At 39.9% G+C, this 14884-nt stretch overlaps 1 protein-coding gene across 4 annotated transcripts in view; it reads right to left on the bottom strand.

Moving 5' to 3' along the window:
• Positions 1-5399, bottom strand: part of HNRNPC (heterogeneous nuclear ribonucleoprotein C) — a 45504-nt gene extending 40105 nt beyond the window's left edge. For all 4 annotated transcript variants that reach the window (XM_052647276.1, XM_052647277.1, XM_052647278.1 and 1 more), the window contains exons 1-2: positions 5263-5399; positions 114-139 (exon numbers count right to left, since the gene is read on the bottom strand). The gene's annotated coding sequence lies outside the window, so the exon portion shown is untranslated. The remainder of the gene's footprint in view (positions 1-113; positions 140-5262) is intronic.
• Positions 5400-14884: the final 9485 nt, after the last annotated feature.

Below are 14884 nucleotides of genomic sequence, written 5' to 3'. Positions count from 1 at the left end.
TCATCATCATCACCATCATTAAGTATAATAAATAATAGTAACTAGTAACAACAATAAAAAGGAAATCAGCGGAAAGTCAGGAAAAATGTAAAAAAAAAATTGGAATAACTTACTGTAGCTGAAGATCAAAAAAATCTCACTGTAAAAAAACAAAAATAAAAATAGCCCAGATTAGAAAAACGGGAGGTGCAAAAATGTCAAGTCAGTAAAGCTCATTTCTTTTCTCTTTCCAAAAGCAGTTTCCACAAAAACCGCAAGGGTAAAGTTCTCAGTAGCAGACAAGCAAAGCCCTTTCCACATCATCAATCAATCTTAAAAATACACGAGGAAGTAGAGAGGTCAGTTTATGAGAGGCTAAAAGGCTCCTCCTCCTCTAACCCAATTGCTGCAGAAAAAATAGAAATAGAAATTTAAAAATTACATCTTAAATCCAAGTCCCGTTTTTGGAAACAATTGAAAAAAAAAAAACCACCTGTAAATTTGCCGTAGTGCACACCAAGTTGCATCATTATGTTTAAAATGTCTTTATAAAATCAATTTTGGAATGGGAATGTGTGTGTTCTGGAAGGGTGGGGAAGGGAGGTTAAAAATCAAAGCTGAGCTCCAGTGAGTAGGGATGGGGTTCGCCTTGCTGCCCTGTGAAAGGAGAAGGGACAGATTGAGTCAGAGTTCCTCAGAAATGTTGTGCCCTAAACCCCCAAGACAGAAACATCTGTCCATTTCATGTAACATTCTGGTAAAACATAACATCCCACTGGATGGGGAGAGCCTCTATAGAATTATCACCTCTACCAGTGACTGGCTTCACAATTCTTCAATGTCAGTAGGTGACTATTTTAATTACATATGCACCTGTATTCCCTTAAGGGTCTCAAAAAAATATCCACATTCAAACACTCCTCTTGATAATCAGTTTGGCCAAAAAGAATTTAGAAAAACCAGATAAACAGAGATGAAGTGAGCAAATGTCAAACATCGGAAAGCAGATCTGTGTTTTAAATTTTAGGCCCAGGTAGCTCTTCCTACCATACAAACTGAAGGGGAAGGGTCTACTCTGAAGATACATACTAAAGATGACATGTAGTCTCAAAACCAATGAGTGGTCAATCTGTAAAACCTGTCAGGGAAATCTGTCAGGGAAACAGTTTAAATCAAGAGCACATGAATCCACTCAGTAACAAAATGAAAAGTCAGATGAAGGAAAAAAGATTATTATGGCTACTGACTACACAATGTTAAAAAAAAAAAAAACAGGCAAAAAGGTGTTTGTTTCTTTGTGGTCCCACTGTTTACAAATAGTACATACTGCTAATTCCAAGACAGCAATTCTAAGAATCTGATACATACCGTCACAACAGACTGGCTAAGATTTGCAATTAGATTGTAGGTCTTTGAGCAATAAGAATGACTGTACTTGCATTTTAATATTCAGCCATGAGGTTTTATTCTCCTTTCCAAATGTCAGTGAACTAAAAAAAAGTAAGCTGAGCTTTTAAAAAGTGTTCCTTAAGTCAATTACAAATTAATGACTAAAGCAATGGAAAAGGTACTATTAAATCTATTTTTGAGAAGTAGCAAACCAAATAAGCTACTTTTACGCTTAGACTGTGTTAAATTTTAACTGATGTGTTAAATGTTAGAAATGTACAAACTATTAAAAAAAGTTACAGAAAATGTACAATTATTTGAATGTACATTCAAATATACATTTTGAATGTGTAAGTGTAAGGGATGTTCAGTTATGGTGAGACATTCAGTTTTCTTCTTTGGAATCACAGCCTGAATTTGGTACTCAATAACGTCAGGGTGTTAAATAACTGGTTCAGCTACAAACAAATCCTCTGCAAACATGTTATAAGATTAGAAAGTAATGTAAAACATTTACATCTTTCAAATTTAAGAACTTAAGATGTCTTCCAAGATACTATGCTTAATTGATGAGCTACCCCTCATAAAAATGATTAACCAAGTTAACACCAAATTGTAACTTTTGCAATTAATAGTACACCTGTAGTTTATACTTTGTCAAATCTCTAGGAGATTTGCATACCTTCTTCTAAAGCGGTATTCTCAAAGTGAGGGCTGCCAACTAAGATAGCGCGGCACATACTAGAAACGCACATTAACAGGGTCTACCCCAGACTGACTTTATTAGAAAGTGGTGATGGAGAGCCCAACAATGTTTTAACCAGCCCTCTTGCTGGTCCTAATGTCTGCTCATGTTTAAGAACCACTGTGTAGAGTTTAATAAGGAATCTCTATCCCCTAATTAGGATCGAAACATAGTAACTCGAAAATTATAACCTACCACACTAAATGCTATACCATAAAGCCCTACAGAAATCCCTTTTCCCTTTATAAACCTCAGATTTCCAATGTCTAAGAGAACACATGCAGCTATGCTACATCTTAAAGTTCTGATTTTCACCATAGTCAACTATCTAGTAAATCTATTCTGTACAAAATTTTAAGCCTCCCTGGTCCCAATGAGAATGAATGAGTATATATTAAGTATGAGCAAATAATGTTCCCCAAAGACAACTAATTAAATGATCTGAAGACTGAAATACTGTTATTAAGACAGTAAACAGTAATTACTAATATACAAAAACTGCTGTCAACAATAAAACTATTTCTGCACACTATTTAGCCTTCTGGCAAAAAATCACTTTAATTACAGAAAATAGACATTAAGAGGTAAGAAGTCTAAGTTGCTTCAGTCGTGTCCGACTCTGTGTCACCCCACAGATGGCAGCCCACCAGGCTCCCCTGTCCCTGGGATTCCCCAGGCAGGAACACTGGAGTGGTTTGCCATGTCCTTCTCCAATGCATGAAAGTGAAAATGAAGTCGCTCAGTCGTGTCTGACTCTTCTGCGACCCCATGGACTGCAGCCTACCAGGCTCCTTTGCCCATGGGATTTTCCAGGCAAGAGTACTGGGGTGCCATCGCCTTCTCCGTGAGGATAGAGACTGTACCTTTTTTCCTGTTTCCCTGGTTCGCAATAACAACATCATTCTGGTGGGGAAAGCAGGCCAGTTTTTGGCAGCCCTGGTGGGAAAGGCGGATCTTGCATTTACCTAGGTTGGGGGCAGGAGGACCCTCTCTGGAGGGAATGCTAAAGGGGTATACATGAGTAAGACAGGAGGCTTTGGGTTCACACACCCCCGTGACAACAGGGCAGGCTGGGCTGGAGGCCTTGCCCTTGAGTTTCTGAAGCCCCAGGGCTCTTGTTAAGACCCCTTATAAATATAAAACTGAATTTCATAAAGTTTAACTGACTTTATAAGCAGCAGGAGGGGAAAAATCCAGTTCTCTTAACTCCTAGACCAGGGTTTTTTCAACTGTCACACTTCCCACTTGACATCTCACACATCCACCAGTTAATATAAATTAATCTTTAAGATTAGAAAAATTAGCTATTTTGGAGCTTATTCTGTGTTTCTAACAGCAATTCCATCCAAAACAAGGTCACACAACTATGCAAAACCCTCTAGAGACCTAATCAGGAATAATGTGTGTTTATATCCTCTACCAAAGAAAACAGCAGGAGGCATGAGCATGGGAAACAGAGTCCTCCAGCTTAAGCCATCCTTCTTAAATCCCTCTTCTCCAGCCAACATGAAAATGTTACTAATGCCTATCTATTTGAATCAAACCTACAGTTATTTCAGATTGATTTGTGGCCAAATCATTCCAGATGAGTGATATTAAACTGTTACCTTGGTACATGCTGATCCTAAGGAACCCATTTCTAACACCTCAAGACAAGAAAAGTGCACTTCAAATAATTTTATTTCCATCTAAGAATTTAACCATTCTTAAATACTGATTTCCTACATTTCTCTTTATTTGCCAACAATATTAGGCGTATGATTTCCTAAATTAACCAATTATTGCCCTTTTAAAGTCCATGTGACAATCTAAATGCTTAAGCTTCTATTTTTTTTAAGGCAAAGCTTTTGATTCTATTACAAAATCTATATGCTAAGGGATCGATACATAGCTACCTACAGTAACAGTTTTAGCTTCTGTTCCTAAGGGACAAATTTACCCAGTATGGGCTTAAACTATACTTAACATTACTTTTTGTGAATGTTTAACACATTATGAAAAACAAAATCACCTAAATCTTACACAAAGATGAAAAAAAAGCGATTTCTTGGATAAGTGAATGTGATACTTTGAAACTTATGTAATTTTTAAAAACCTGGCAAAAACTGTTTAGTAATTTTCAGGGCTTAGCAAATAGTAACCACCATAATACCTGCTTAACAAAAAGCATATAATTATGCATTTTTGCCAACTTTGGGATGGTCCGGAAAATTAATGCCAGATATCCCGAAAATCAAACTTCACAAAATCTTAGGACGTCACATTAATAAACGCAATACTCATAATCTTTTCCCCAAGAGCAGTTTGGGTATTTCCAGTTACCGCTAGTCCTTGCTGTAATTACTTTTAACATCTACGATTTCAACGGGGAGGTAAAGCCACTTGACTTAACCTGGAGACCAAATTCCTTACTAGTTCGCCTGATTAATATGGCCCAGGCAATCAACACTCATGCCTCGGTTTCTGTCTAAGAAAGATAGTATACCTACCTCAAGCAAGTTCCACTAACTTATATATTTCAAGTGATTTGTAACCTGCAGATAAAAATCCAGCTTTAATTATTACTGTTAATATGTAAATCAGATTACAATTTTTTAAATAAAACTGAAAATATTTCGAGGTCCATCATTTGTTCAGAGAGGCGTAAACTAAAAAGTAATCAGTAAAATATTAAAACTATTGTTTTCATATTTATACCCTGCGGTACGCTCCAGAATTTGGAGGCTTGCGGTACAAAAAATTTCTGCTTGATAACCCTTCCCCATCCCCCACTTAATTTTAAAATTTAACAGGAAGCATCGGCACTACATTAACTTGAACTACATTCATGAGCATCTTTGATCATCCGTTTCACAATCTCAGAGTCCTCATGGTCACCGAAAATTAAAGGACAGCCGTTAACACAAGAAAGCGAAAAAGAAAAACAGCATTTTCCCTGCCGATTGTGGCCTAGAGAACACTGGGTTAAAAATCTACTCAAGGGCTGCGGCCTAGAAAACTCTCCGCGTAAGATCTAATCCCCCAAACCGGAGAATAAATGGGGGCCTGCTTACTCTACCGAGGGGAAGGTTCCCTCGTCCTCTCTCCCACTCCACCTCGCGCTCCCCAAAGAACCCAGCGCTTCCTCTGCTTCCGCTCCCTCCACTTACCAGGAGGGGGAAGGGAGAAGAGATTCGATTCTGAATCTCCTACCCCTGGGTTCTACGTGAAGAAGCCGATTGCTGCTCGAGGTCGGCAACGCGGTCGCAATCGCTCAGTCTTCGCCTCTTCACAAAATGGCCCCCGAGTCTCCTCTGCCGCCGAGGCGAAGGCCTAGGCCCGCCCCTCTTCTGAGAATCCTCCTATTGGCTGCGAGTTTTCTCGCTCCCGCTTCTCATTAGACAGTTCTACCGCTCTTCACAATTCTATCCAATCACAATCAGTAGTGGATTAGACTAATCTAGAGAATTTCCACATGCGTGGGAGAAACTAGTTTGTAACTGGTTATATTTCCTGTCATTTATCTTCTGAGACATGCTTATTGGCCACTGTACCCTGACGAAGCTCTGGGTGGAAACTTGCCTTTGTAAGGCTCACCGCTTCACATCCGGGTATCCGAGATATCTGATTGGCGGTCTCAGGATCCCATCCCTACTCTTCAGAGCGCCTAGAAGGAGGCCCACCCGGATCTCGGAATTCCCGCGGCGCGGGGAGGAGGGGGCGGGGAGGGGGCGGGGCGGATGAAGATTGCCGGGTCTGGTTTGGTAGACTTCCGAAAGGTCTGCCCTAGCTCCCGGCCTAGGTAAAAGGAAAAGCTGTAGCCCGCGGGGTGGACAAAAAATTTTTTTCTTTGACTGGGGAGGGAGCACTAAAAGCTAGAATACAAACCAGCCCTGCAGTTTTTCCAACCCTAGAGCTCCTTTCTGGACATTTCTCAGCTTGTCAAGCCCTTCAAACAACCCATAACTCACGCAAAACAACTGACTTAACTCACCTCTCCACTGCAAAAGGTAAATAAAGTCTAAAATACTGGCCTGGGATACTACAGCATTCGTCCTCTGGCCCCAAGTCATCTCACTTTTTTTTTTTCCCAAAGTGGTGAGGCTGAGGGAGTGTATTTATTTATTTTTTAATATAAATTTGTTTATTTTAATTGGAGGTTAATTACTTTACAATATTGTATTGGTTTTGCCATACATCAACATGAATCCGCCATAGGTATACACGTGTTCCCCATCCTGAACCCCCCTCCCTCATCCCTCCCCGTACCATCCCTCTGGGTCGTCTCAGTGCACCAGCCCCAAGCATCCAGTATCATCATCTCACTTTCTAATACCCTATATGCCAACCAAATTGGTTCAACTGGCTAGCTCTCCCCCGCCCGAACCCACAATCGGGTCCCTTAATTCTCCGCATCCTGAAACGATCCTGTCTCCCACCTACTGGCGTCGTCTGCACTGCAGTCCCTCTGGTTAGCAGCCGAGCACGCAATGCAATAAGGGCGAGCTGTGCTAGGAATAGGAATAAAGGATATTTCTCTGTGTAGTTGGGGAAAGCAAGATTGCAGAACACTTATCTAGAGAATGTGATACTCTATACATTTTAAGGAATATATGCATTTGTGAATAGTTTTATGCATTAGTTTCGAATTAATTCTTAATTTCAGATTCACAAGGAAACTGTCTACCTGTCAGATGGCAAAAATCAAGACAATTTAGTAACGAGTGTAATGTCCTTTACTCGAGTGAAAACAATTCATGGTTGGAAGAGTACGGTGACTCACAAGCAGTGGCGCACTCCCCCAGGGAGTTTGGGCAAGAACGAGCTTAATACAGCATTAAAAGCAGCAAGGCAATCAAGAGTTTGATCGCCTGCGGTTGTGTATCTGACCTTATTTAGAAAGATTAAGGAACAAGGAAATAGGTATACAGCCTAAAAAGTATGGCGTTTGAGAAGATTGACTGACTGGGTGTACTGAGTTTCTGGTCAAGGTGACCTTTTACAGGAACTTGAAGTTTTAAGTTTGCTAACGTGACACCCCCAGCAGGAGCAACTCCATCTTGGGCCTAGAAATTTATTTGGACATATCTTTGGGGAGTGAACGTTTTACATTTTTCAATGGTATGCCTTTCTTTACAATTTGAACTTTTTGCCATATGCATGTGTTGTTTTAAGCAAATCTAAAAAGCAAAACCAAAAAGCATGTAATAAAAAATAAACTAAAATGTGAATGGTGGTTCCCCCCTGGTGGGAGAACTTGTGCTTTTTTTTTTCCCCCTTAAACTTGCCTGTGCTTTTCTATATTTTCTGAATTGTTAAGTTTGAACAAGTAATCAGAGAGGAAACATCTCCAAGTGCTTAAAGCCTCAGCTCAGTTGCCACATTGCAATTTATTTAAAATGACATTGCACTGTTGTTAATTTTACATTTGTCTCTTCTTCTCTCATGGATAGTATATCTTTTGATTACAGAGTTTAATTCTCATTGCTCTCTGTATTCCCTTTGCCTACTACATGTCCTAGGACCTTAAACAGAGAGTGTCTGAAATTTGTGTTAAATTAATCATTAGCTTTTATTTAGCAGGAGAAATTGTTATTTTCCCTGGACAAACAGGTAGACTATACTTTTTTCTATTAAATATTTTATACAGTTCTTACTCAGAGGAACCCAGATAGTATGAGGCTTGATGGACATGTTATGCGTGTGTTTCTTAAGTAAACAAAAATAAATACTAGCATGTTTTATTAATCATGGTTCTCATAGAATAAAAATATTTATAAAGTGTTAATATTTAAATTCATTTTACCACAAATCAATTTTACTGCATGATCTTTGACATGACCTACTTATTAACTGGGGCTTCCCAGGTGGCTCAGTGGTAAAGAATCCACTTGCTAATATGGGAGATGCAGGTTTGATCTCTGAGTTGGAAAGATCCCCTGGAGGAAGAAATGGTAACGCACTGCATTATTCTTGCTTGGAAAATTTCATGGACAGAGAAGCCTGGCAGACTACAGTCCATAGGGTTGCAAAGAGTTGGACAAGACTAAGCATGCATGCACACATTTATTAACTATCACTGTATTTGGTGCAAGGGAGTACTTAAGAGAGAGCCTTTATGTTTCTACTGAGTTTTCCCCATTGCTAGGTGGGAGGAACCAAGAAGAATTAACGTCCAATCCCTCCATCAAGTAGCTTGAATTTACTAAGGGTGAGAAAACAAGTGCAAAAATAGCATAATACAAGGCAGAATGCAAAGCACCACGTTGACCATAATCATTCACAACTATCTAGTTTTAAGACTCTTACAGAGTGGCAGGTGAAATGGAGAGTAGGAAGTTTCCTTTATCTCTTCTACTTAAACACCCTTAAACTTCTTAAGTTGGCTGCTTTTATTAAGTGATTCTGTATACATTGTAGAAAGCCATTAGCCAGACCTCAGTAATGGAGGGGAAGTAGGAGAAGAGATAAGGAAATAGAAATAGTAACTTCTTCAGTTCAGTCGTTCAGTTCAGTCGTGTCTGACTCTGCAACCCCATGGACTGCAGCACTGCCAGGCTTCCCTGTCCATCGCCAACTTGCAGAGCTTATTCAGACTCATGTCCGTCATGTCAGTGATGCCATCCAACCATCTCATCCACTGTCATCCCCTTCTCCTCCCGCCTTCAATCTTTCCCAGCATCATGGTCTTTTCCAATGAGTCAGCTCTTTGCATCAGGTGGCCAAAGTATTGGAATTTCAGCTTCAGCATCAGTCCTTCCAATGAATATTCAGGACTGATTTCCTTTAGGATGGACTGGTTGGATCTTGCAATCCAAGGGACGCTCAAGAGCAAAAATAGCATAATACAAGGCAGAATGCAAAGCACCATGTTGATCATAATCACTCACAACTATCTGGTTTCACCCAGAGTAGTGGGTGAAATGCCTTACCTAAAGAGAAAAAACAAAACTATACTTTTGTCTTTGATTCGAGAAGTAATTTCTGTTTTAAGAAGGCTCTATATGGCTTAGTGGTATTACCGGAATAATGTGTCCCCTGCAACCTTTCTTCCTCTCAGTTCTAAGCCACCTGTCAAGAGGAAGAAGAAAGGGAAAGCTGCAACGGCTTTGAAATGCCTGATTTGCTTTTTACCTGACTTATTGGCTGAATATTTTCCTCAATATATGTCATTCTACATACCCTCAGTGTACCTAGTTATCTACCTTATTCTATTCAACAAGTCAAATAGGACTTTACCAATACAATTCTCATTGCCTCTCTTCCTCTAATCCTTTATTATCCAAGAGTGCTATCAAAAGCATCTTCCAGGGCTTCCCTGGTGGCTCAGTCAGTAAAGAATCCAGCCACAGTGCAGGAGACCTGGGTCCAATCCCTGGGTCAAGAAGATCCCCTACAGGAGGAAATGGCAACCCAGTCCAGTATTCTTGCCTAGGGAATCCCACGGACAGTGGAGCCTGGCAGGCGACAGTCTAAGAGGCTGTACGAGTCTGACACAACTTAGCAAATGAAAACAGCATCTAGTGTCCTACAGAGAAAGTTGAGGGCTGATGCCCTAAAAAAAAAAAAAGCATCTTCCACTGGAGAGTGAGGAGGTGGTCTCTGACGGATCCAGACAAAGCACTTAATTAAAATTTGCCAGACTTTCCAATACACAACACTGCTGCTGCTGCTAAGTCGCTTCAGTCGTGTCCGACTGTGTGCAACCCCATAGACGGCAGCCCACCAGGCTCCCCCGTCCCTGGGATTCTCCAGGCAAGAACACTGGAGTGGGTTGCCATTTCCTTCTCCAATGCATAAAAGTGAAAAGTGAAAGTGAAGTTGTTCAGTCGTGTCTGACTCTTCGCCACCTCATGCATTGCAGCCTACCAGGCTCCTCCGTGCATGGGATTTTCCAGACAAGAGTACTGGAGTGGGTTGCCATTTCCTTCTCCGAATACCCAACACTACTTTATGCTTTTTTACACTGATTGGGAGACCTTTCTGACTGTTGACTATCTTCTACAGGCAACCACGCTGCTGCTGCTGCTAAGTCGCTTCAGTCCTGTCCGACTCTGTGTGACCTCATAGACAGCCTCCCACCAGGCTCCCCCGTCCCTGGGATTCTCCAGGCAAGAACACTGGCGTGGGTTGCCATTTCCTTCTCCAGTGCATGAAAGTGAAAAATGAAAGTGAAGTCGCTCAGTCTTAGCGACCTCATGGATTGCAGTCTACCAGGCTCCTCTGTTCATGGGATTTTCCAAGCAAGAGTACTGGAGTGGGGTGCCATTGCCTTCTCCGACAGGCAACCATATTCTACCAGAAAAACGATATGGTAAAGATATTACACAGCACTTTCAAGACCCTTAAACTTTGAATGCATCCTGTTTTACTATATTGAGTCTGTCCCCCAAGCTGATACTGCACACTGCTCTCATGATAATCATTTGAAAGCATTCACTTTTATTGTGACTGCCATACTAAAATCCTATAATAGCGCTCTGTTCCAGTCCTACATTTTCATTGCTTCATTCACAGCTCTTTCCTGACTGGCCCATCATTACATATCAGTTATCCCTTCCACAAGGCCCTATTCTGGCAGCCCCTGCTGTTCTCCAACAGGGTATAGATTCTCCAAAAATGATGTTACACACTGCTAATAATATTATTGGTTTATTGGTCAGTTTGATTGGATTATATATCCTTCTCAAGGTTTCTAGTGTTTTAGGGTTTTTTTCTATTTTTATTTTAAAGCTTTCTAAATAGAAATATCCTATTTTTTTCTAATAATTCATGATTATTATAAAAAATTAAAATACAGAAAGAATGAAAACATCTATGTGCTCTGTCCTCCAAAAACATTCATTCTTAACTATTTGGTATATATTTTTACAGATTTTTAAAAGATGTATATATGGATTTATTTTTACCTGAATATCTTATAATCAGAGAACTTTTAAATCTTAATAACTAAAACCTTGAGCTCAAAAATTTAAAAATAAGCAAAAAATCTTTATCTATAAAGCTTGAAAAAATTAGAAAGATTAAAGCAACTCAGAATCATGACCTCTAGTGGTTTTCAGGTCAAGTAGTATCTGATTTTAAGTATTATTGGTCACCATTATGTTAATAATAGGAAAAAAAACATAACTTTTCTATAACTGTATGTGAAGCACTTTTCATGTGGCAGTTTTATTATCCCCAGTTTAAAGGTAAGGTAACTAAAGCACAGAGAAATTAAATCATTTGCCTAAAGTGGCACAGCTAGTTTTTGATGGAGCTAAGATTCTGACTCTAGGAAGTCTGATTCTAGAGTGCATATAACTATTTTTTTCAAGTATTTATGAACAAATACATGCTATGTAATAAGCAATTGTGCTAAGTACTGTAACAGGTCACAAGGACATAGAAGTAAAAAAAATAGATGTAGTTCCTGATGTTCGGAACAGAGTCAAGTATTAAATGAATAAATAGGCAATTGCTTATAATAAATTGCTACTAAATATAAGTACATGATGCTGTGGAATCTATATAATATAGGCCCCAGTCCTTTCAAGGAAATGTTGTGAAAATAAATAACTTAAGAAGACTTCTTCTTATTTCCTCAGTTTCTTTTTTCCCTTTTCTACTAAATGTTTTTCTGCATTTTTTCCCTTTGTCTTCTTTGCTTCTCTTCTAATTTTCATCCCAGCAATGACCTAAATCTGGTTTCTTGCAGGTTAAGCCTTCTCTAACACTCTTGCCATCTGTTCTCCTTCTGGCTGTGCAGCACAAGATTTTATCCTCTGGTAGTTTTTCATTAAGCTAATCTTTGTACAGCTTACAAAGTACTTTACAGTTGACAAATCTTACATTTAACAATTAGTGCTTATTTTACCTATGATGGTAGACATTGACCTTTTGAGAAAACATCTAAAGGTTATAAAAATACTATGTGAACTGGCCCAAATCCTTTCAAGTCTAAAATTTTATTTCACATAGTAATTGCTTCATATGGTTGACCAGTGTAAAATTTACTCAGGAACACTTTAAACATAATTTTGGAAAACTTTCTTCATGTCTGAGGAACATTACCATAGACTGATTCTTTAAATTTATTTTATTGATGTATAGTTGATTTGTAATGTGTTGATTTCTGCTGTACATCAAAATCATTCAGTAATACATATATTTATACTTTTTCATATTCTTTTCCATTGTAGTTTATGACAGGATATTGAATAAAGTTCCTGTGTTATACAGTAGGTCCTTGTTCATCCATTCTGTATATGATATGTTTGCATTTGCTGGTCCCAAACTCCCAGTTCATCCCTCCCTGATCCCTTCCGCTTTGGCAACAACCAGTGTGTTCTCTATACCTAGGAATCTGTTTCTGTTTCATAGATAAGTTCATCTGTGTCATATTTTAGGTTCCACATATAAGTGATATCATATGATATTTGTCTTTCTGTTTCTGACTTACTTCACTTGGTATGATAATTTCTAGACCCATCTGTGTTGCTGCAACTGGCATTATTTCATTCTTTTTTGTGACTGAGTAATATTCCACAGTATATAGGTGCCACATCTTTATCCACTCTCTGTCAGTGGACATTTAGTGGTTGTTTCCATGTCTTAGCTGTTTTAAATAGTACTGCTATGAACATAGGGGTGCATGTTTCTTTTTGAATTATAGTTTGTCCAGATATATGCCCAAGAGTGGTATTGCTGCATCATATGGCAACTCTTACTAGAGAAAGATTCTTACCTTTTATCACTACCTATTCTACATTTCCACTCCCAGAACACTGCCTTCTTGTCATCCCAATTTATATTCAGATACCTAAATCCTAGGGCTTCCCTCATAACTCAGTCGGTCAACAATCTGCCTGCAGTGCAGGAGACCTGGGTTCAATTCCTGGATTCGGAAGATCCCCTGGAGAAGGAAATGGCAACCCACTCCAATATTCTGCCTGGAGAATCCCATGGACAGAGGAGCCTGGCAGGATACAGTCCATGGGGTCGCAAGAGTTGGACATGACTTAGTGACTGAACCACCACCACCGCCTAAATCCTAGAACATACTCTCTTGCTCACTTTCTCATTGTTTAAAGAACCTGCACTACCATTTCCTTCTGGGGAGGGCTAAAAACAGAATCAGATCAGTTCAGTTCATTTCAGTCGCTCAGTCGTGTCCGACACTCTGTGACCCCATGAATCGCAGCACGCCAGGCCTCCCTGTCCATCACCAGCTCCCGGAGTTCACTCAAACTCACGTCCATCGAGTCAGTGATGCCATCCAGCCATCTCATCCTCTGTCGTCCCCTTCTCCTCCTGCCCCCAATCCCTCCCAGCATCAGAGTCTTTTCCAATCAGTCAACTCTTCATATGAGGTGGCCAAAGTACTAGAGTTTCAGCTTTAGCATCATTCCTTCCAAAGAACACCCAGGACTGATCTCCTTTAGAATGGACTGGTTGGATCTTCTTGCAGTCCAAGGGACTCTCAAGAGTCTTCTCCAACACCACAGTTCAAAAGCATCAATTCTTCAGCACTCAGCTTTCTTCACAGTCCAACTCTCACATTCATACATGACCACAGGAAAAACCATAGCCTTGACCAGACGGACCTTTGTTGGCAAAGTAATATCTCTGCTTTTCAATATGCTATCTAGGTTGGTCATAACTTTCTTCTAAGGAGTAAGCGTCTTTTAATTTCATGGCTGCAATCACCATCTGCAGTGATTTTGGAGCCCCCAAAAATAAAGTCTGACACTATTTCCACTGTTCCGCCATCTATCTCCCATGAGGTGATGACCAGATGCCATGATCTTAGTTTTCTGAATGTTGAGCTTTAAGCCAACTTTTTCACTCTCCTCTTTCACTTTCATCAAGAGACTTTTTAGTTCCTCTTCACTTTCTGCCATAAGGGTGGTGTCATCTGCATATCAGAGGTTGTTGATATTTCTCCCCGCAATCTTGATTCCAGCTTGTGCTTCTTCCAGCCCAGCATTTCTCATGATGTACTCTGCATGTAAGTTAAATAAGCAGGGTGACAATATACAGCCTTGACGCACTCCTTTTCCTATTTGGAACCACTCTGTTGTTCCATGTCCAGTTCTAACTGTTGCTTCCTGACCTGCATATAGGTTTCTCAAGAGGCAGGTCAGGTGGTCTGGTATTCCCATCTCTTTCAGAATTTTCCACAGTTTATTGTGATCCACACAGTCAAAGGCTTTGGCATAGTCAATAAAGCAGAAATAGATGTTTTTCTGGAACTCTCTTGCTTTTTCCATGATCCAGCGGATGTTGGCAATTTGATCTCTGGTTCCTCTGCCTTTTCTAAAACCAGCTTGAACATCAGGAAGTTCACGGTTCACGTATTGCTGAAGCCTGGCTTGGAGAATTTTGAGCATTACTTTACTAGCGTGTGAGATGAGTGCAATTGTGTGGTAGTTTGAACATTCTTTGGCATTGCCTTTCTTTGGGATTGGAATGAAAACTGACCTTTTCCAGTCCTGTGGCCACTGCTGAGTTTTCCAAATTTGCTGGCATCTTGAGTGTAGCACTTTCACAGCATCATCTTTCAGGATTTGAAATAGCTCCCCTGGAATTCCATCACCTCTACTAGCTTTGTTCATAGTGATGGTTTCTAAGGCCCACTTGACTTCACATTCCAGGATGTCTGGCTCTAGATGAGTGATCATACCATCGTAATTATCTTGGTCATGAAGATCTTTTTTGTACAGTTCTTCTGTGTATTCTTGCCACCTCTTCTTAAGATCTTCTGCTTCTGTTAGGTCCATACCATTTCTGTCCTTTATCGAGCCCATCTTT

This window comes from Budorcas taxicolor, chromosome 10, assembly GCF_023091745.1.
Source record: "Budorcas taxicolor isolate Tak-1 chromosome 10, Takin1.1, whole genome shotgun sequence".
Taxonomy (NCBI): Eukaryota; Metazoa; Chordata; class Mammalia; order Artiodactyla; family Bovidae; genus Budorcas; species Budorcas taxicolor.
This window is presented reverse-complemented; position numbering and strand designations above follow the sequence as displayed.